Source organism: Triturus cristatus, chromosome 8 (genome assembly GCF_964204655.1).
Source record: "Triturus cristatus chromosome 8, aTriCri1.1, whole genome shotgun sequence".
Classification (NCBI taxonomy): Eukaryota; Metazoa; Chordata; class Amphibia; order Caudata; family Salamandridae; genus Triturus; species Triturus cristatus.
Genome location: NC_140591.1, coordinates 692104198 through 692126734, shown reverse-complemented (window position 1 = coordinate 692126734; position 22537 = coordinate 692104198). Strand labels below are relative to the sequence as shown.

Genomic DNA, 22537 nt, shown 5'->3' with positions numbered 1-22537 from the left:
GTCGGGATCTGGGGGATGGGGTCCCTGGGGCTGAGATTGGCTGGGGGAGCGGGGAAATGAAGTCACCTTCTAAATTTTAACATGCCTAGGCCAAAATAGGCCAAGGGAGGAGGGCCATGCGCCCCCTCCTCTTTTATACATGTTTATAAAAAAGAAAAGGTCAGGCCAAGGGGTATGGGGTCCCTGGGGCTAAAATTGACCTGGGAAGGGAGGGCCACATGGTCACCCTCCTTCATTTGGTAATGTCTGGGCCCCAAGGATTGGGTCCCCAGGGCCAAAATAGGCCTTAGAAGGGGGCCCTATAGGCCCCCTCCCCTAATAAAAATAACGCCAACCCCGGGAAAGGTGGTGGAGCCCCAACCCTCTTTCTCAACCATTCTGTACACACGCCTCCTGGTGCACTTCTAGTTGGGGGATGAAGTCCCCTCGGCTCCTGAGGGTCCTTGGGGTCAACAACCCCTCCTGTTACCTCCAGTAAGTCCCACATGGTGGGATTGCTGAGAGGCCATCATACGCCCTGCCCCCTTTCTCCACCACTCTGCAAAGGCACCTCCTGGTGCACTACTGTTTGGGGGATGAAGTGCCCTTGGATGCTGAGGGTACTTGGGGGCCAGGAACCCCTTCTGTTACCGCCAGTTAGTCCCACACAGTGGGATTGCTGAGAGTTCTTCAGATGCCACGCCCCCTTTCTCCACTAGTCTGAAAACGCACCTCTTGTGCACTACTGGTTGGGAGATGAAGTACCCTTGGATGCTGAGGGTCCTTGTGGGCCAAGAACCCCTCCTGCCACCTCCAGTAAGTCCCACACAGAGGAATTGCTATGAGCTGGTCAAAGGCCCCTCCCCCTTTCTCCACCACTCTGCAAATGCATGTACTGGCACACTACATGCTGGCGGATGGAGTCCTTTTGGATGTTGAGGGTCCTTGGGGGCCATGAACCCCTACTGTTACCTCCAGTAATCCCACACAGCAGGATTCCTGTGAGCTGGTCGGAGCTGCCCCCTTTCTCTACCACTCTGCAACCACGGCTACTAGTTAAAGAACCATAGAAATTCAGTAAAAAAAAAGGTTACACAGATGTTATAGTTAGGAAATACAATGTAAAGAACCTTAGAAATTCACTTAACAAAACCAAAGGATACAGTGATGCTATAGTTAGGAAATAGAATTAAAACAAAATAGAAAAAAACCCAAAGGTTACAGGGACATTATAGTTAGGCGTATATTTCACTCATACAAAACTGTAGAAATTCAACACTTGTAGTTACCTGAGCTGACTTTAACTTATGCCCCAGCAATGCACTGCTTATGACCTCATATATTACATCATTCATGCCATGGTCAGTAACACCACTAATTACATCACTGATAACATCTCAAATGACATCATTGATGACATAATTCACAGAATCACTTACACACAAACTTACACCCCATACAGCCTCTGATACACTCAGTCACACACCTACACAATCACTCACATACCCATTCAGATGCCCATACCAGTACTCATACACCCACTCACTCTTCCATAGAGCCATTCACACACCCACTCACTCACTCACACGGACACTCACACAACCATTCACTCACCCATACAGCCACTCATGCAACTAGTCACTCACCATCACAGCCACTCACACAGCCACACACTCACCCACTTATTTACCCACAGAGTCACACACTCACTCACTCACCTAATCAGCCACTCAACCCCCACTGTTTTATTGTTAAAGTGTGTGCCCCAGGGAAGTGGCAGTCCCCAGGGCAGCAGGAGCCACCTGCCCCCCCAACTTTGTTTTGAATTAGCTCTTGGGAAGTGGGGGTCTCCGGGACTGTGGGGAGCCGCATGGCCCCCCTCAATTGAGATGAATTAGCCCCAGGTAAGTAGTAATCCCCGTACTGCATGGGGGCAGGAGCCCCCCAAAATATTATTAATAAATATGGCCCCAGGGAGGGGTGGTCCCCGGGGCTGAGGGGTGGCTGTGTGGTCCCCCATATTTGGATGAATTAGCCCCGGGGAGGAGGCGGTACCCTTGGCTGCGGGGGGCCATGTGCCCCCCGCAGTTCCTTTTTCTTAATCCCTGGGGAGGTGGCGGTCCATGGGGCTGCTTCCCGGGGCCCCACGGACCTCATCATTATTTTTAATTGCCCTCAGGTCCTGGCTCACCCGGGGGCCTACTCTAAACAAAAAACGTAAGTCTGCGCTTCATTTTTATTTCACATTTTTGGCGGGAGTTGCAAACCCAACACGACTCCTGACGATTTGTTTTTAAAAACAATGTTTAATGGGGGGGGGGCATCCCAAGAGGCCTAGGGGGTCAGGGTGCTTCTACTTTGCCCCCTTTTCTGTTTTTTAAATCTTTTTTCTTGTGATTCGGTTTAACCTAGTCACAAGATGGCTGGTTACACTTCCTGGTTTGAAGTGTTCGCAGCCAATCAGATCTCAGGCACAAGATCGGAAGGGGTAGTGGATCCACCGCAGCCACATTTGTATATTGAGAAATCTTTACATTTCTTAGCAACACTGAATGGATTTACACTATTTAACAAAAAGAGTGCTTTCTGGACCAAGAGCTACCTTTCTGCCAAATTTGGAGTAATTCCGTTCAGCAGTTCAGGCTCTAGCCGTGTCTAAATTTTCCTATGGAAATTAACATGGAGAAAAAGCATTTTGGGACCCCCCCTTTTTCTCAGCCCCCGCCTGACGGATCACCCCGAAATTATCAAGACAGCAGCTGAAGTGAGCATCAAACTTTTTTTGAAAATTTTACAAAGATTCGTCAAACGACACCAAAGTTATTGGTAAATGAAAAAACTATCTTTCTATGGAAATTCATATATATAATCATATGCCATCCATGTTTTTCAGGTGCCTGCCGCAGTCCCTCCTTTAATGATAACTACCTCCTCTCCATTGGTGAAACACGGAAGGACTGCAGGATCCAGCATCCATCTGGGCGTATGACAGGAAGGCTGCCTGGATTGAAGAACAGTTTCTTCACACAAACCGCAACACCTGAACTGCCCAACGCCTTCTGCAGCCTCCGTAGCGGGCAGGGTTTGTGAAAACTTGCGACAATGCTGCGAGTCTCTGTGTAATTACAGTCCCATTGGGGCCGAACACATGCCCTCCCGTGGCTGCAGCGTCTCAAGCACCTTCCGCTAACACGAAGTACTTCCTCCAAATACCACTGGCGTGCTTGAGTCGTCAGGGCGGGTCCCTCAACTTGCGCAGTGGACACGCAAGAATACATTAAAGTTCACTTGCCTCCAATAAAGAAACAAAAGGGACACAGCGGGCCTGTTTCAGGTAGGTTTATTTAGCATGGCATTACGCGTTTCGGAACAACTTCCTTCGTCAAATGCCATCCATGTTTTACAGGTGCCGCCGCAGTCCCTCCTTTAATGGTAACTACCTCCTCCCCATTGGTGAAACATGGAAGGACTGCAGGATCCAGCATCCATCTGGGCGGATGACAGGAAGGCTGCCTGGATTGAAGAACAGTTTCTTTACACAAACCGCAACACCTGAACTGCCCAACGCCTTCTGCAGCCTCCGTAGCAGGCAGGGTTCATGAAAACTTGCGACAATGCTGCGAGTCTCTCTGTGTAATCACAGTCCCGTTGGGGCCGAACACATGCTCTCCCGTGGCCGCAGTGTCTCAAGCACCTTCCGCTAATACAAAACACTTCCTCCAAATACCACTGGCATGCTTGAGTCATCAGGGCGGGTCCCTCAACTTGCGCAGTAGACAAGCAAGAATACATCAAAGTTCACTCGACTCTAATGAAGAAACGAAAGGGACACAGCGGGCCTGTTTCAGGTAGGTTTATTTAGCATGGCATTACGCGTTTCGGAACAACTACCTTCGTCAGATGCCATCCACATATATATTTTGTTGGACTTGGCCCTTTTCGCAGGGTCATCCCAAAACTTTTTGCCTTCCTCCTAGTCTTTTTTCTGACATAGTGTTGGTGGATTTAGGACTCTGGGCACTTTATCACTGCTGTCCAGTGTATAGTGCATGTGCTGTCTATGCTAAATGTGGTAAGATTGATCTACACCTGTTTGGCGTATTTAATTTACTTATCAGTGCCCAGTAAAGTGGTATCTCATATACCCGGGGCCAGTCAATTAAATGCTACTGGTGGGCTTTGTTAGACTTGAAACATATTACTGCCATATTACTCGTATTTTACCTGGTATTATGTTAGCATTTATTTAGCTATCAAAATCAATTCTTGCTTGATGTATAAGTAAATAACAAGGGCATATGTTATGTAAGTTAGGTTGACATGTGTGCCACCGTTTTACCTCTCCGCAGACGCCATCTTGTATTATAATCGAAACTGTTACTTGATCCTCTTTTTCCTGCGGCTGCCGAGATGCCAGCACGAACTAGTAAGACCAGAAAGCTTAGAGGCCATGTGAGCCAGGGCCATAGCTGCATAGGTAAACACAGAAAGCACCCTGGAGACCGAGGAAATGCTGGTGGCATGCATCATCATAGAATCAACTTTGACAAATATCATCCAGGGTATTTTGGCAAAGTCGGTATGAGATATTTCCATCTGAAGAAAAATCAGCAGTTCTGTCCCACAATCAACCTGGTTAAACTCTGGACTCTAGTGAGTGAGCAGACAAGGCTTAACTATGCGAAGAATCCTGAAGGACCAGCCCCTATCACTGGTGTAGTACACTCGGGCTACTACAAAGTTTTGGGGAAAGGCAAGCTACCAAAACAGCCTGTAATTGTAAACGCCAAGTTTATCAGCCGAAGGGCAGAAGAGAAGATTAAGGGTGTTGGGGGGGCTTGTGTTCTCATGGCATAGGTGTTGACTACTTGAATTGGGTCTGAATAAAGAAAGGTTCTGTATAAAAAATAAAAAATAAATAAACTGTTACTTGATCATTTGCGAGAAATGGTCCTTGGTGAGTTTCGTTTCTCAAATGTTGAATCTTGCTCATCAACTCATGCCTTTCCCTTTGTGTAGAGGCCCTCTCCCACCTGCCTAGTAGGGAGGATAAGCCAGACGACCTTGGCAGTAGATAGTTTGTGACAGGCTGCGGAACCAAAACTCATGCTCTGTACCCCCATTTTATTACGACATCTACCAGTGTTTTCCATAATAGGTGGGTCTTCGTGGGCTCCGCAACATACATAATGTAACTTTATGCTTGTTAGAGTCAGTCCCTCATCAGCCATCATAGGAGGCTGGTCAGACTAGACTCCACTGCAATGTACCTTGCAAATAAACTAGTTAGATTGCATTCTCTACTGCGTCATTGACTCTTCATTTCTTTTTTTTTAAAACTTCTTTTTATTAAAGAGACATCAGTGTTAGTAAACAGCATTACCACAATTCGTGGTTGACAATACATACACCTCATCACATGGCACATTTCTGTAATATATTATCATTTCTGACTTAACAGAGGCCTATGGGAACATTTAGCCAGATTGATCCTAGTCTCCCACCCCCTCCCATCTATGTATCCCAACTTCCCTTTCTGATTCCTATATACATCCCACTGGCTCCATTCTTTTTCCCATTTTTTTAGGCATCCATGGCTCTCCAATTGTTTTCTCCGCTGTGCAACACCAATCCATGCCCATTTTCCAACGCGCCACTGTCTGTGGTTGTTTGGCTCCCCAGGCCCCGGCAATATTTCTCTTGGCCACCATTGCAGTCACTAGCAACCAGATTTTTTGATACTTAGGCCACGTTTGTTACCCAGATACACACAGAACATGCCACCTTGCCTCCATAGGTACTATGAGCCCAAGGACCTCTGACATTACTCGCGTCACCTTCCTCCAAAACTGCTGTATAATCGGACAGACTATATGATATGGAAGAAGGTGCCCTTCTGCTTACAGCCCCTCTGGCAATCGTCTATGAGAGTGCGACCCAGCCTGAACATGAGTGTGCTAGTGGAGTAAGACCTGTGTAATATTTTCAACTGTACCAGTCGGAATCGTGCCCTGATCACAACCTCCCCAGGGCTTAGCACAGCTTCTAGCCAATCAACATCTTCAAGTAAACCTATATCTGTCTCCCATGCCTCTCTTAACTTCGTGAGGGGGTCCGGCGAATTGTAAATTATTTTTTTATATGTGCAAGACAGTGCCTTTTCAGGGATCGGATCCAATAGTAGTCTATCTTCTAGTGGACTATATTCGGGGAGGCGCTCCCAATCTTTTATATGCCTACGCAGCGCATGTCCCAATTGTAGGTATCTATACCGCTCTGAATCTGCTAGTTGATACTCTTTTTGCAGATCAGAGAACGGGACCAGTGCCTGTCCTCGCCATATATCTCCAAGACGTACTATATCTATCAGTTTCCATTTACCAAACCCTTGTAGCCTACCTACTTCCCCTAGCATATCACTATCCCACAGGGGGGTCAGTTCCGTCAGCTTGTTAACCCACCCGAGGAATCTAATGACTTTTGTCCACACATTTATCACATTGTTAGTATGTGGTGGCATGTGTTTGTTCACCTCACGTATGTATAACGCACCCATGTACCCTCTAGTGCCCATCGCCCAGTGGTCCACACAATATGCCGGATCGGTGCTGTCCATAAACACCCAATCATTAATAACCATTAACTGCAATGCCCAATAGTATTTCCAAATGTCCAGTATGGCCAGGCCACCATCATACGCCTCTCTGTAGCTTAGTTAATGCAATCCTTGCACCCCCTCCATCCCATAATAGTGTCCTTAATTCATCCTCCACTTCCCTAAAGAATTTATCTGTAACTGGACACAGTGTGTTCTGCAGAATGTATAGCATTCTGGGTAAGGACATAATTTTAAAGAGAACCGCTCTCCCCATAAGGGAAATTGGCTGGGTTCTCCAGTGGGCAATGTCTCTCTTTAACCTGTCTAGCTGTGGCTACAGGTTCCCCGCAAGAAATTCAGCGTCCATTTTAGCTATCTGTATGCCCAAGTATTTAAAGTTTTCCTTAACCCGCAGTTTGATTTCCGCCCCTAGTACTGGTGGGGGTAAATTTGATAACATGCACAGGAGAGATTTATCACAGTTAATCTGGTACCATGAGTAGCCCCCGAATAATTTAAAAATCTGTAAGAGTCGGTTCACTGTGAATCATGGCCGTGTCGCATACAGGAGAACATCGTCGGCATACAACGAGATTCTCTCTTCCCATTGGTCCCCCCCATAAATACCAGATATCACTGGGTCCCCTCTCACCCATGCTGCCAACTGTTCCAACGCCAGTGTGAGTAGTATCGGGGAGAGAGGGCACCCCTGTCTTGTTCCCTTATGAAGAGCAAAAGATTGAGACACCGAACCGTTCACTCGGACCCTGGTCTGGGGAGCTTTGTATAGCAGTTTAATTCAGGATTGGAATTGGGGGCCAAACCTGAACTGCTTCAAGACCTCGAAGAGATAGTGCCATTCTATGCTATTGAACACCATACGTGCATCAAGGGATAATAATGCTGTTTCTAACCCCGGATTAGTTTTTACTAGATGAATCACTCCATAACAGCATCTAAGATTAAGCCTGGTGCTCCGACAGGGCATAAAACCAGACTGGTCTGGGTGGATCAAGGTTGTGATTGGTTCTAGCAGTCGATTGACCTACACCTTAGCTAGTATTTTCACCTCCATATTCAACAGAGATATTGGCCGGTACGAGCCGCATTGATCGGCTGGCTTGCCTGGCTTCGGGATTACAACGATCGTTGCCGTCCGCTGGTCTGTTGGTAGACACCCCTGTGTTCTCGCTTCAATAAACATTTCCCGGAGGTATGGTGCCACTATACTCGCTGTACATTTAAAAAGCTCCACCGCCAGCCCATTTGGTCCCGGTGCCTTCCCTGCCTGTAAATCCTGTATTGCCCCGATTATTTCTTCTGTCGTAATGTCTTTGTCTATTTGTTCCCTGTCTTCAGAGGATAGTTCTGGAAGTCTCATCTCAGCCAGTGATTCATTGCAATCTACCGCTGTCCTGGCAGGTATGGACGTGTATATCTCTTCATAATAATCTGCAAAACCCACGCCATTTCCTCCCTGGTATTGTACGTACATCCGCTTTCGTCACATAATTCTGCGACCAAACTCCTATCTCTGTCTCTCTTTTCAAGCCAGGCTATCATTTTATTAGCCTTGTACCCCAGGCCATATATTCGTCTCTGCTTGTCTAGGACTGCCGATGTTGCAGCATTATTTGCCAGATCTTGTAATTTCTGTCTCTTAAGGTCTAAACTGTGTGCTAGCTCCTGATCCTGTCGCCCTCCCTCTAGATAGTGTGCCTCCATCTCGATCACTGCTGCCTCTAATGTGTCCCATTGAAGTTTCTTTTCTTTATTGCTAGCCCCTATACAGGCCTGGACATACCCCCTCATAACTGGTTTAAACACTTCCCACAAAGTGCAGGCCTTCTCAACTGTATCCTCATTTTCCTGGAAGTAATGTAATGTAAGCTCCCTGACTTTTTGGGTATTCTCCTTGTTTTTGAAGAACCGTGCGTTCAATCTGGGAGGTAGAGTGGACGTGCGGATCGGGCCCCTCACCATTACTTCTATTGGGGAATGGTCCACAATGCCACGCGGGCCAATTCTGGCATTGTTTAACCATTGTTCACTCGCTCTGTTTGTCAGTATGTGGTCGAGGGGGGAGTAACTACAATGTGCTGCTGAGTAAAAAGTGTATTGACAAACTTCAGGGCTATGCATCCACCAAAGATCTGTCAGACCCATAGCTTCAGAAAATGCTCAAAGCGGCTCAACCCCTCTCTCTTTAACGGCTGCAGTTTCTCTATCTACATCTGGGTCTATGGTGGAGTTCATATCGCCGCCCAGCACCAGTAATCAGGCTGGGACATCGACCAACAGGGTCCCCAGTGCACGTACGCCTCAGACTGCAACACAGGAGGAAAGTAACTCGAGACAATATTAATTACTTGTCCCTCCCATTTCCCGGTAAGGGCCACTGATCGTCCCAGGGGGTTGTTCCAAATCTTATCTATCACTAATGGGAGGCTCGTCTTTACCAATATTCCCACTCCACTTGATCCGGTTGTATATCCTGCGTGGGCAACTAGCTTGAATCCATATCTATCTAGTGCTCGGTATTTATGGCCTTTCAAATGATTTTCCTGAAGCAACACTATGCTCAGGGAGTGACGATGTAGATGTTGTAACACAATCTTACCTTTAATATGACACCCCAAACCATTCACGTTCCATGAGAGAATTTTAAGACCAGTCCTCCCTTGATTCTCTCCCTGGTGCTCACTTGCCGTGGCATGTCCCCTGCAATATCATTGTCTCCTCTGCTGCCATACCAGTGGTGATGCTCCCACCCCCTCTTCTATCTGCGGTTGTGCCCATAAACACTGACATTGAAATTGTAAAAAGCAAATGATATCACAATTAAAAATTACTAAACTTAACAGTCCCCCAGTATAACTAACCCCTCTCCCTGCTACCCTGCTGGAGGGCATACCAACTCCCACCTCCCCAACTCGCAGAGTGCCTGTCGTCCCAAATTAAGTACCTAAAGTGGGACTGGTCGTTGCCACATCATGGTGACTCCCCCCGTGTCCCATCCACCCACTACTAAATGGATAGTCATTATACTCCTGTAGCAACATCGCTATCTATAAGACTGTGCCAAATGTCCCTCCATTAAAGAGTCCGACTTTGTACCCACTTCCCCCCTTCCGCCCCCACCCTCATCATATAACCTGGTCTTCATTGCCCTCGGCACAGTCCTTCACTAACGTCCCATGTTCCAGACCCTCCGTCCGCCTTGATCCAAGTTGACCTTCACGTTCTCCTAATCGTTGTTGTCGGTCACTGCCTTCGGCCTCCATATTCAATTTTGCCGGAAACATCATAGAGTATCTGAGTTCTTTAGCCCGAAGTTCCCTTTTTACTGCGTCAAATACACGCCGTTGCCGTTGGACATTTAAGGTGAAATCTGGGAAAAAGCGGATCACAGTGTTTTCATGTCACAGGGCCCCATGGTGACGTGCCGTCTGTAGGATTGTATCCCTATTGCGAAAATTGAGGATCCTGGCAATGATTGTTCTTGGCGGAGCACCTGGCTTGGGTCGTGGGATAGGCACCCTGTGCGCACGTTGAATCGTAAAATAGTTGGAGGTATGCTTTGGCTTCAGGTGGTTTAGAATTAAATCCTATAGGAAGAGGTCGACGCTGGGTCCCTCCATGCCCTCCGGCACTCCCACCACCCTTAGGTTGTTTCTCTGTGCCCGCCCTTCTTGATCTTCCAGCTTAGCTGCCATGGCGTCTTGCTGCTTCGTGAGGGCCTGGACCTGTTCCTCCAAACGTTTTGTGGTGGTCTGCAACTGGGACACCTCCTGTTCAGTAGCCACAACTTTATCAGACATTTTTCGTAGATCCGCTCTGTGGAGGTTTACATCCACTGCCACAGCGTCTATCTTAGGGTCGAGCGTACCCTTGAGGTTGACTATAGCTGCCATGATCGCACTCAATGAAGGCTCTGTCTGTTCTTCTGTTTGGTTACCTGGGGGTGTCGCAGCCTGTACTGGCACCGCTTATTTATCCATTTTGATTGTTTGCGCCCCTGCTTGCCCTTTTGGCTTCATTTGGATGTTCCATGCAATATGTTACGACTATGTGGTGGGGACAGGGGGCTCCAATCCACCCGCTTGCTGACTGTAGCGAGGACTGAGACCCCATCTGTTCCTCTTTTGAGGCCTGTGTTCGTGACGGCACTCGCAGTCTCCTTTGTGCTTGTCGTATGTCGTGGCTCGTTCCCGAGCTCTCCACAGGGCGGTATCTCTTGCGGTTAATCGTTTCTCTTCCAGCGGCGCCCCACTATGTTAGCAGGTAAAGCTATTCCTCGGGGTCGGTCTCTATAGGATAGGCCCCTGTCTACACTCTTCTTCGCAGCCGGTAGCGCCTGTGCCGGACAATCCCAGTTATGTTACTCCGGCACAGTGACTGTCCCGGGTGTCAGTCCAGTTACCTCCGCTCACTGTGCCTGTCCTCCGGCAATCCCCCAAGTATTAACTCTGCACTAGGGCCACTTACACTTCATGTAACTCCATTCCGCCCCTCGTCTCCTGTTGCCCATGGCCTGCAGTCAGTCCAGCACCGGCAATATCCACTGCCAAAGCACCATGCGGTCTAACTAATGATCATGGTCATCGCTGTCACCAATGGCTGCGTGGGTGTGATCACACGCTGCCCTCATTCCGCCTGCATCTTCACGTGGTTTCCTCCTTTATTGTCTGTATCTCATAGAGAGGCATTCACATCCCTTATGGCGTAACTGGTCGCACCACTTCTGTCCGTGGGACACTGCTATGCTCGCGCTACTCACTGGCCAGAGAGGGGCACCACCAAGGGGCTGCTGGCGGCATTGCGGTGCCTCTCCTCAAAGGCCGTAAGGCCGATCCTCTGGTAGTGCAGCTGTCCCACAGGATAAATGATCCAGGGGAGGGGCGAGGCCCGGCTGTGTCTACGAGGCCCAGCCGTCCCCCACCGGGGTCTCCCGTTACGATGATGCATCACTGCCACAGTTTATTTTGCAGAGGACCAGAGGGCCGATGATTTGCTCCTGCAGCGGCTCCACAGGGCAAGCGGCTGAGGGAGGAGCCAGGCCCCGCCTATAGTCGCCGGGCCCAGCCGACCCCGTACCTTTCGCCAGGACCTCTCTGTATGGTAATGCCACCCTGCAGAGACAGCCACTCGATTCTCTGCACTACAGCCCCGGTCTCTATAACACCGCACAGCAGTGCCTCACCCGCACGCTCTGGTCCTTCACTGCACCTCCGGTCATGCACTGTCTGTTCTTCCTCGCCGGGTGGGCCACGATCCGTCACGCAGGCCAGAGGCACGCCAATATCTCTGGTAGGTCAATTTTCAGCTGCCAACTCATGCCCCCGGTGTTCCGGTTTATGTCATGGGCATTTGTGTTGCTTTTTGATGGCTGGATGGACGGATATGTCTTGTTTCAGGGACCCGAGTGGACCTCTTCTAGGACGCCACCATTGCCATCAGCTCCCCCTATGTTGCTGACTCTTCATTTCTTGGAAGGCTAAAGGAGGTCGAGAGTGACCCGAGTGACCCTAGTTGGGTTATTTCCTTCAGCTTGCAGTGCTGAGTGCACCACCCACTAAAGTAGCCTTTCAAACCTATCTCAGACCTCTGCCATTGCAGGGCCTGAGCGCGCAGTTTACTGCCGCAGTGACGTGGCACATAAAGTGAGTGCCACGTCTATGACTCCCCTTTTACTACATATCAGTCACCCCTAAGGTAGGCCCTAGCTAGCCCTCTGGGCAGGGTGCATTGTAGGTAAAAGGTAGGACATGTGCCTTAACTGTGTGACATGTCCTGGTAGTGACAAAGAGCCATTGTGGTTTCTCACTACTGTGAGGCTGCCCTCTCATAGGAATGCATTGGGGATTCCCTGATAAGTATTTCAGTGGTAATTCCTGATCTGAGAGGAGTACCATGATCAAGTTTGGTATGTTTGGAATAGTGGTAATGAATGCTGCGTAATGGTGTGCGCAGATTTATTGTCACTATTTTCGAAATGCCACTTTTAGAAGTGGGCTTTTCTGTGTGCTATGTGTCTTTGTGCCTGCCTGATGTGTATTGCATGTCTAGCTCTGGATGATGGGGGCTGGTGATGTGAAGTGGCTCCAGAGGGGCTGGGTGAGTCAGAGCTAGGCTGAATAGGCAGATCTGCACTTGGAGTAGTGGTAGGAGTGCCTTGTGAGCGCTGTTCTGTGCCCCCTTTCCAGATTGAGGTGTGGTGGGCACTTTGGCCCAACCCAGGAGCAACAGAGTGGGAAGCGCTGCATTTGTGTACCCCTGATAGAAGGGGTCCTCCCCACGGCAGCGCATGTCCGGCGCTTTGGTTCCAAACCTCTAAGAGGCTCTATCGTGGTGGGAAAAAGACTCGGAGTCCCACTGGCTCCTACCCGCAAAATTGGAAGTCAGGCAAGATGAGCCTGACGGTGGGCAGGACCTCGCGCCCCCGAGAAAGGAAGTTAGACCATAGGAGGAAGCCAAGCGAAGGCCACCTGTTTTTTGGCGGGGCTCCCGTTGTATTGAGGGAAGCCCCGTGTGCAGTCTGAAGCCTGCTGATTAAGGAGAGTCCCACGTGCTGGGGAGGGGACCGAGGCTTTGAGTCGACAGAGACTTCGCTCCATATTCGAGGAAGCAGGCGGAAGTCAGGTGGAGCCTGACTGTGGATGGGGCCGGCCGGAGGAAGCACAGCCAGAGCGGAAGGCAGGCAACTCTGTGCCTGGTTCAAGGCGGGGCTCCTGTGAGGAGAGGTGAGCCCCGATGATTCCTGAGTGTGGACGGAAGTTGTAGCCAGCCAAGATGCGAGGCCACAGTGCCGTGCCCTGGCCATCGAGAGGCCTCACAACAGCCTTTTGAAACCTGACTAGCCGGAGTAAGGGTGTGTCCAGCTATTGCGAGAGGTGAGGGTAGTGTGATTCCATTCCCCCACAGTAGCATCTGCCCTAAGTGGTAGTGGGCAGCTGCCTTGACCAAGTGAACATACCAGTCCAGACGTTGGGGACCTGGTGAGGTCGCCCCACCAAGGGAGGTGGTCCGCCCCTCCCCCTTTCTGGCACCTTTTTTTCTTAGGGACACACGAGAGCAGGACGGGGTAGCAACCCTAGACAGAGGTCCCATCCCTGACATTTCTATGCAGCCATATATTAAGCGCTGAAGCACGGTGACTGCAGCTTTGGGGAGCATAGATGATGTGGTGCCGACCCCCGTGTGAGGAGCCACGATATATATCTACGTTAGTCTAAGGTGAGCTGGAGGTGCTCATGATATGTGGACTGTGGCCAGTGATTACTAAGGTACACGGATGACTATGGAACTGGCAGAAGGTGCTACGCTTAGCACTGCTGCCTACTGCTTTTGCTTAAGGTACACTGCTGGGCATTATGTTACTATGGTACAAGTGCCATACTGTGAGGTTTTATACCTAATGTGTTGTGCTAATCACACTTTGGCCAGTAAATACTGATTGCTGTGCTATGCTGATCATTATGATGTGTGCCCAGCTAGAAGTGGGTACTTTAGTATACTGCTGATGAGGGTTTATGCCTAATGTGTTTTGCTAAGTTCAAGGTTAACCAGTGGTTTCTGGGTGTTTCTTCATTTTCATTACTTGTGTGTTCTCATGGTTCTGAGAGTGGCCCGGTTGGTCCTGTCATGTATTTGATCCCTGTAAAGTGATACCAAGTGCCAGGTGGCACATTGTATATATGTGATTGCCTTCTAATGTGTTTTATGAGTAATACAAATGCTATTTATTTATATAACCTTGTGTGGAGTTTCTTTTGTGGTGTGCCTAGTGTGTCGCTGCGGTGTGAGTGTGTTGGGCAAACGCTTTACACATTGCCTCTGGAATAAGCCTGACTGCTTCTGCCAAGCTACCACGGGGGTGAGCAGGAGTTATCTTCAGTGTGTAACTCCCTTGTTCTGACTAGAGTGGTGGTTTCTGCCTGACTTAGGTGCATGCCCTAGCCAACCAGAAATCCCATTTCTAACATATATATATATAATATTCTGGGGGGAGACCCTATAGTCTCCTTCCCACCCCATAACCTTAAAAATGCCCTCACCACCCAATACCCCTACCCAACCCTAAACCCTAAAAGCACCATTACCACCCAATACCCTTACCCACCCCTAAACCCTAAATACATCCTTACTACTCAATACCCATAACCACGCCTAAACCCTAAAACCACCCTTACTACCCAATACCCTCAACTACACCTGAACCCTAAAAACACCCTTACCACCCAATACCCTTAACCACCCCTAAACCCTAAAAATACCCTTAACACCCAATACCCCTACCCACCCTAAACCATAAAAAACCCTTACGACCAATACCTTTATCCACCCCTATACTCCTACCATCTCTAAATCCTAAAATAACTTCACCCCAAAAATATGTGTGTGTGTGTGTGTGTGCATGCGTTGGAGCGAAATTACTGATTTTTCTGATTGAGACAAAACTACTGAAAACCACAATGAAATTTAAATATGCTCCTTGCATGTGTGTAGAAAAACAATATTGATAACGAGTTAAATTGAACCATACAGCACTGTAAAAGTGTGCTTGGTTAGTTAGAGAATGGTATAGTCAGAAAACATAGTGATTTTGAGATGAATTTTATAACTGATTACTTATATTCCTAACAATGATGTCGTGAAAATGAAACATGAAAACATAGCATTTCTTGCAGAGTAACTCAACAACACATATTGGTGCAACACTCTTATGCTACATGTTAGAGCTTTGAATTTTTTTGTACAGATGCCTGATAATATATAGATTCTAGATTTATGAAAACAAATTTGGTCAGATGCTTTAAAAAAAATATTCCATGTTAGTACTTTGAGAATGTAGTAGTACGCCATAATCACAGTTACATATCTATGTATATTAATCCCTGACAAAAATTACACAATGCTTATATATAATATATTTGAGTGATTGTATTATGCTTTTTAACTTAAATTAGGAGTTTTACACTAAATGAAGTATGAGTTTAAAAGATGTTTGAATTAACTTTCTCTTTAGGCTGTGTCCTTTTCCATGGCCTCATGCAATGAACTTTGACACTGTTTCAAATGTTACTTATTTATTCTCATCAAGCCACATTCCTTAAAAGACAAACTAGACACTTTTTCCTAATTCTCTTTTGTGTGGATATTATGAGAACCTAACATTTTGACCGTGTCCATGGACAAGCTACAATGTTAAAGATTTTTGTCGACAAACCTGTGAGGATGCAATGTACTGTTCTCCTAATGATTCTTATGAGAAAATATCCTGGAATATCAATTTGTACCTGCTAAAGTGAAGAATGAGCACATGGGGTCACTCAGTCCACGGTGGACTGACAACAATGTCATGATGACTCCCTGCCTCTTCGTTTTCTCTCTTCATTATTGGTTTTGGCTGCCCTGGGGACTCTTTGGTGATGCTTTGAGAACTGAGGCCGTTGACATTGTTCCATCATTTCCTTGACTCTATCCTGCCTGCCGAACTATCCTGTTTTTGCTATTACCTTATGATAATGAATTTAACTGCTGCACTATTTGGAGTTGTCTGGTGAGAATCCAGACTTGAACTTACTGATTAAATGCTCCATTCCTCTTTGCCTATACGTATAGAAATTACACCTAGTGGACTTGAATCTTGTGTCCCTTTGAGAGATTTCTAATTGAACCATCCTTTACAATGTTTAGATTTGTAATGCATAACAGAATTGCTAAAAAGGTTACTTGTATTATTTTGAATCTTTAATACAGTAATTAATTTATTTCAAAGATCTCTTTTAAATTGTTTATTTGAAACTGTGCTTGGAAGTTTGCTACCAATTAATGGTCCTCATTGGCTAGACCAGCAGTGGGTTATCCTAGATTCCACCCCATACCATGACAAAGAAAAGTCCATCAGAGGACCAATGCCTCTGGGGTAAAGTATGGCAAGAAGATTGTGAAAATTCAGCACTTCTATGGGCCTGGTGCTGGACAACTGTTTTCTTTAAAAGGTGCTTCTGCAAATCTTGGTAGCAGAGCTACGGTTTTGTCTAGTAACGTGAAGATGTAGGGTACCCCAAAATTAGATTTCCCCTGTCCAATCCAAAAGTCAAAAATCCCATGTTTGGCAGAAGAAGTGATGGAATAGCTGATAGATTACGATGACTTGTAGCAGCAAAGGAGTGTGAGTAATAATAGGGTTGCGCGTTGCATTGCTTTTGCTTAGATTGTGGTATTATTCTGATATGGCTGTGTGTTGTTGAGTGAAGTGGTTAAAGTCCACAAAGTGGTGACAGTTCATGTAATCGTTAAAGTTCATGTTTGATTGTGGTGCTTAATGCAATGAGCTAAAGTTGTTGTCGGGTCTGTTTGTGGCCTAAGATATCATCATGTGATCAAGGCCAGGCTTGGCCAAAATGCTACATGGCGGACTGTTGGAAAATAAAACAGCAATAGGCAGCAGAGATCTGGGTCCTTTCATCCTGTGAAGTGGAGTTTAGGAGTGGAGACAAATTGAAGATCCCAGAATATAAACCTATGTGGTGGTCTTAGTGTAAAAGACACTAAGTAAGTTGTCTGCTGTATTGTGGTGTTAGTCATGAGACGTCGTTGACCACCTCTATGGATAGGGACTTCCTTGTGCTAGTGGTCTATGATTGGTAAATTTGATTTCAGGTGCACAGGGAATAACTTTATTGATTAAGTGTGAAATCCTGCTAGTGAAGATTTCATTTGAAGTAAATGATAAAATATGTATAGAAATAAGATATTTCATATTACCTTTGAGTGGGAGACATTCCTCCTTAGTGGAGCAGACAGTTTTATGTTGGAATGCTTGCACATTGTTTCTGGTTTTGCTTAAAAAACACCCTGAAGAAAATTGTTAAGAAGGATGAGCTACTGCAAGGAGTGCTATGATTGGTCGGTTGGTGTAAAGCTGTGCTGAGATTGGTTGACAACGTTATAGAGAGTCATATTGTTATTGGTTGAGACTGCTGAGCAAAGCGAATTGTGGGAGGATTTAATTTCCTGGATGTTATGGAAAATATCTGTGAATACAAAATTAAATAATAATGAACATTTTTCAAAGCTTTATGAGAATTAATTAATGGAGATGACATGATGCCTGCTAGAGTAAGAGTAGAAGCACAACCTGAGGATACGCCAGGACACATTGTATTGATGGACAAATGATTACATCCGGGTCTGTGGCTTGAATTTTGGCATAAACTTACAGAAGAAAGATGAGGCACTAAGATGAGGCACTACAGTTTTCTCGTTATGGGACATTCATTTGAGAATTATCAAGAATTTAAGAAGGAGATAATATGAATTGAAACTACCTTGAAGAGCTGCCCAAATTGCGTCATAAAATTCTTGCGAACACATTGAACATCAAAAAGTGAAGGAAACATATCAGGGAAGATATAGAAGAAACTTCTAAATCTAGATGGGATGCACAACAGAAAGCATGGAGAGCAGATATTGTACAGGGAACTAAATGATATCCAATGTTACCCGTTGAAGGAGAGATTAGGGGAAAAAAAGAGAAAATAAAACATATTGAAATGGGTTTGTTTTCTTCAAAGCTGACACATCCACACCTGTTCGAAAATCTATTTGTACACCACAACCTCTACCTTATTGCTAGAAATTCTGCTGTTGAAAACCATTAACACCCTGCATTACAGGAGCCAAATGAAATCCTCCCTGTGCTGGAGCTGCATTGTCAAAATAATTCTGCCGTTCTGTACTGATTTCATCTGGGCCATCATAATGTTTTCCTTCAGCTTCTTATGCTTCAAATCTAATTCATCCTCACAAAATTTTTCATAGCATAAAACTTCATCTATCGGCTTACTTTGCCAATACAGTAAACACGTCTGAATCATTGTTGAAATCTCAGGGCTCAAACCAATCACAAATCTATAGACAAAATGTCCCAAATCTTTTTCTGTCACATTTTCAGTTCCACTGTACTGTCGGAAAGCCTGTATTAGTCTTTCATTGTAATTATGAACTCATTATTTAATCTCTTTTGATGTTCCAACGTGTATTGTCTGGAACTTAATTACTTGTTGGTATTTCTTCAATACCACAGGAGATAGAGCACCAGTTCTAGGATCACTCTCTGGTTCTGCTTCAGGCCAATCCACAGAGATGTTACATAATGTCAAGCAATGTGTTCAAATCAGTCCATAAAATCTTTGAAATGTTCCCAAACCTTTCAATTTGTCTGTATCATTCCACTGGATTATCTCACAATTTCGGAAATTCATTGGTAAATGTCAAAATATCAGCTCTTGTCCAAGGCATATGCATATAACTCCAAAAAGGTACTTAGATTATTGGAAGCATCTGTATCTCTCCAACCCCTCCATTGATTACAACAGGAGGTGTCTTCAAACTAAGTCTCTGTGTTTCCTTTTTTTTCATTTCTCTCTTTCACCCCATTTCTTGATCAATGCTATTAATTCTGTAAACTGCAATTTCATTCCAGCTGGCCTCATGTTTACAAGATCTTTGTCACTAAAGCCTAATCTGAATGACTTTTGCAGCACTATTGATTTTTGAACATCAATTCCATATTTATGAGCCAATTCAACTAGCTTTTCATGTGTAATTCTAGCTTGTCTCATAATATCTTTACAGAGAAACAATAATTCCTCTTACTGATAGGTCTCCAATCATGATGGGCTAAGAGTTCCCACAATCATTTCTTCTATCTCTACTATCACTTTGATCCAATCTAATGTCTCTTCTTTTTCTAGGGCTAAAACATTTTCAGAACTCTGGTTATTAATTGTGGTACTGAATCCTTTAAGCCGATCATCTCATTCTTGAGGAGTAAATCCAGATATTTCTCTCAAATATTTGAAAATAAATCTCAATTAGTCAAATCTATACTTGTTCCATGTTGTATACTTAATTTGAATGTATCTGGAGCTGTCATTGTCCCAGTCTTTTCAGAAGCATGGTAACTTATTTCTGGAGGCTCACTTGTTCTGGGGATACAAAAAGGCGGCAACCTCTGTACCATTCTACATCTCGGATCAAATTGTGTCTGATTTTGAATGGAACCTGTACTCTTAGTAGCAGTAGTATTACTTTGGGTCAGAACCATTGGTGTCTGGAGTAAAGATCTTGTTGTCAAATCAAATGGATTACCTTGTACAGTATTTACTCCTGCAGTTATAGTCAGAGTGTGTGTAGTATATACATGTGACCTAGAAATAAAAAGAGATACAAAAGGTTCAATGGTCAGGGCATCTGAAGTTTTATTTCAAATGGGTTCAATGAAGCTGTCGTTCCTGTTTATCCCCTTATAGAAGAAATCAGTGTAGCCTCTTTTGGTACATAAGCTAGTACAGGGGCATTTGGAATTTCAGCTGTAGTACTACTTGACCCAACCACATTCTGGGATTCATCATGTGGTGGTGGACGACTCATCATTAAACCATTCAATAGTTTGTCATCTATGTCATTATTTTCTCCTTCTGTTTCTGCATCACTCTGACATGTATTCGCTTTCCGTTTTGGCAGTCATGTTTTGGCATGGTGCAGAGTCTCACCGGAGTGTACTGAAAGTCCTTCGATTTTTAATCTGATCCTTAAATAGAATCTCGAGTCTCTGGTCATGCCAAATCACTCAGTACTGGTACAGTATATTGACAACCTGCCTGTAGCGTCTAATATGAAAGAAGCTTACAAAACTGATACAATTGCACTTTTGAATCATCTATTTGAAAATGGAAGTACAGTATCCCCGGAAAAGTTACAGTTTTTCCAAACTGAAGTCCTGTACTTAGGACACCACGTTGAAGAAGGAGAAAAAAAGTGTACAGGAAAGAATCCCAGTGATTCTTAACATGAATCGGCCAACCACTCAGAAAGACGTTCACATGCTTTTAGGAATGGTGGGCTATTGCAGACAGTAGATTTCAAACTTTTCTTTATTATTATTATTATTATTATTATTATTATTAATCTTATAAGGCGCGTAGCTACCAAAAAGGTTTCCCAGCGCCGCCATACAGGACAAGTGTGAATGCTTTAGTTGTCGTGAACCTACTGATTGAACAGCCAAGCCTTTAGGTGTATACGAAAGTTACTGAGAACAGTTTCTTTCTTAAGGAATAATGGAAGAGAGTTCCACAGGAGAGGACCTAGGTAAGCAAAGGACCGACCACCTAGCCGAGAACGTGAGATCCTAGGTACTACAAACTTTGCCTGAGTAGCGGATCGGAGGGACCGCAAAGGAAAATACGGGTGACAGCAAAACCTCTACAGAGTTTGACATACAAAGTTGTGTCTGATCTGGTACCTTGGGATAACAGTTGTATGACTGCCTTCACTGAGCTGCAAAAATGCCTTTGTAGGGCACTGGCTCTGGGAATTCCTGATTTCAACAAAAGATTTGTGTTGTTTTGTAAAGAAAGGGAAGATTGCGCTCTTTCAGTATAGACACAAATGCCTGGAAGCAATCGCAGACCAGTGGCATATTTTTCAGCCATACTTGATCCTATTGCCGCCACATTGCCTGGATGTCTGAAATTAGTTGCCTCTACATGTGTGAGTCTTGAGCAGTGTGAAAGCATTGTTAATGGACATCCATCGACTGTGTTTGTGCCTCACTCAGTGGAGATACTGTTGACCCGTAGTTGGACATAGTTGCTTGACCAAATATACACAAATTATTTTGGTTGCAAAGAACGTAACACTTAAAAGATGCACCATTTTGAATCCTTCAACTCTATTGCCACTGCCTGGAAATGAAACCATGATTGATGAAGCTGAACATGACTGTTTGGATCTGACTGTGTTGTGCAAAAAGCCCCTGCCAGACATACGTGAAAAACCATTGCCTGAATCTGATCATGTGTTGTTTATTGATGGCTCCTGTATGCAAGACAATGAAGGGAACTTGAAAGCTGCATATGCTGTTTGTACAGTTGCTGGTGTGGTGTGGTGGAAACGTCATGCTTGCAAGGAGTGTATTCGGCTCAGGTTGCCAAATTATTTACACATTGACAAGAGCTTGCAGTGTCTCAAACCAGCTTAGAGTAACAATTTTTACTGCTAGTATGGCTTTGGAGTCGTACATGACTTCAGGCAATTGTGGCCACAAAGTGGGTTCATGACTTCCTCCAGAACGCCTATAAGAAATAGAGAAAGTGTGATGGAACTTTTACAGTTATTACAATTGCCTGCCCAAATTGCAGTAGTCAAGTGTGTAGCCCATAGGCAAGGCACTGATTATGTAACCTTTGAAAATCAATATTCCAACAAAATTGCCAAATTCAGTGCTTTAAATTATCATACTTTTAATGGGGATTTGATGAATGAAACATCAGGATGTCACAAATTGTGATTTGTTGTTAACTGCTATAGACACATGGGCAGAGGGGAAAAACCTGCAAGAGGAGGTAACAGAAGCTGAACAACAACGCTGGATGCGAGCTGGTTGTGCCAAGAAGGATGATGAAGTTTGGGTTTACACTGATGGCAGACCTGTGTTGCTTCATAGTCTATTGTCATCTATGGCAAGACACTATCATGGCCCACACATGTAGAGAGAGATGCAATGATGTGCCTCTTTCGACAGGTGTGGTATAAACCCAGATTCAGATTGACTGCTGAGAACCTTTGTCACCATTGAACAATATGTCCACAACAGAATGTTGGAAAGAAAACTCCTGTCATAATGAGTCACGTAGAGAAATCAGCAGGTCCCTTTAACAGGATGCAAATGGACTTTATAGAAATGTTCCTTTGCAATGGTTTGAGATACATTTTGGTCATTGTGTCTATTTTCTAAAAATGGGTAGAAATGATAGCCTAAAAGTAGCAAAATTATTGTTGAGGGAGCTGATTTCACGGTTCGGCTTACCAACTTCTTTTGAGTCAGATCGATGAACTCACTCTAATAATGAGGACCAGAAAATGTATTGTGCAGCATTACAAATT

The 22537-nt window shown here is 45.3% G+C and overlaps 1 pseudogene; it reads left to right on the top strand.

Moving 5' to 3' along the window:
* The first annotated feature begins 4370 nt into the window (after window positions 1-4370).
* On the top strand, window positions 4371-4872 carry LOC146802543 (large ribosomal subunit protein uL15 pseudogene; annotated as a pseudogene).
* Window positions 4873-22537: the final 17665 nt, after the last annotated feature.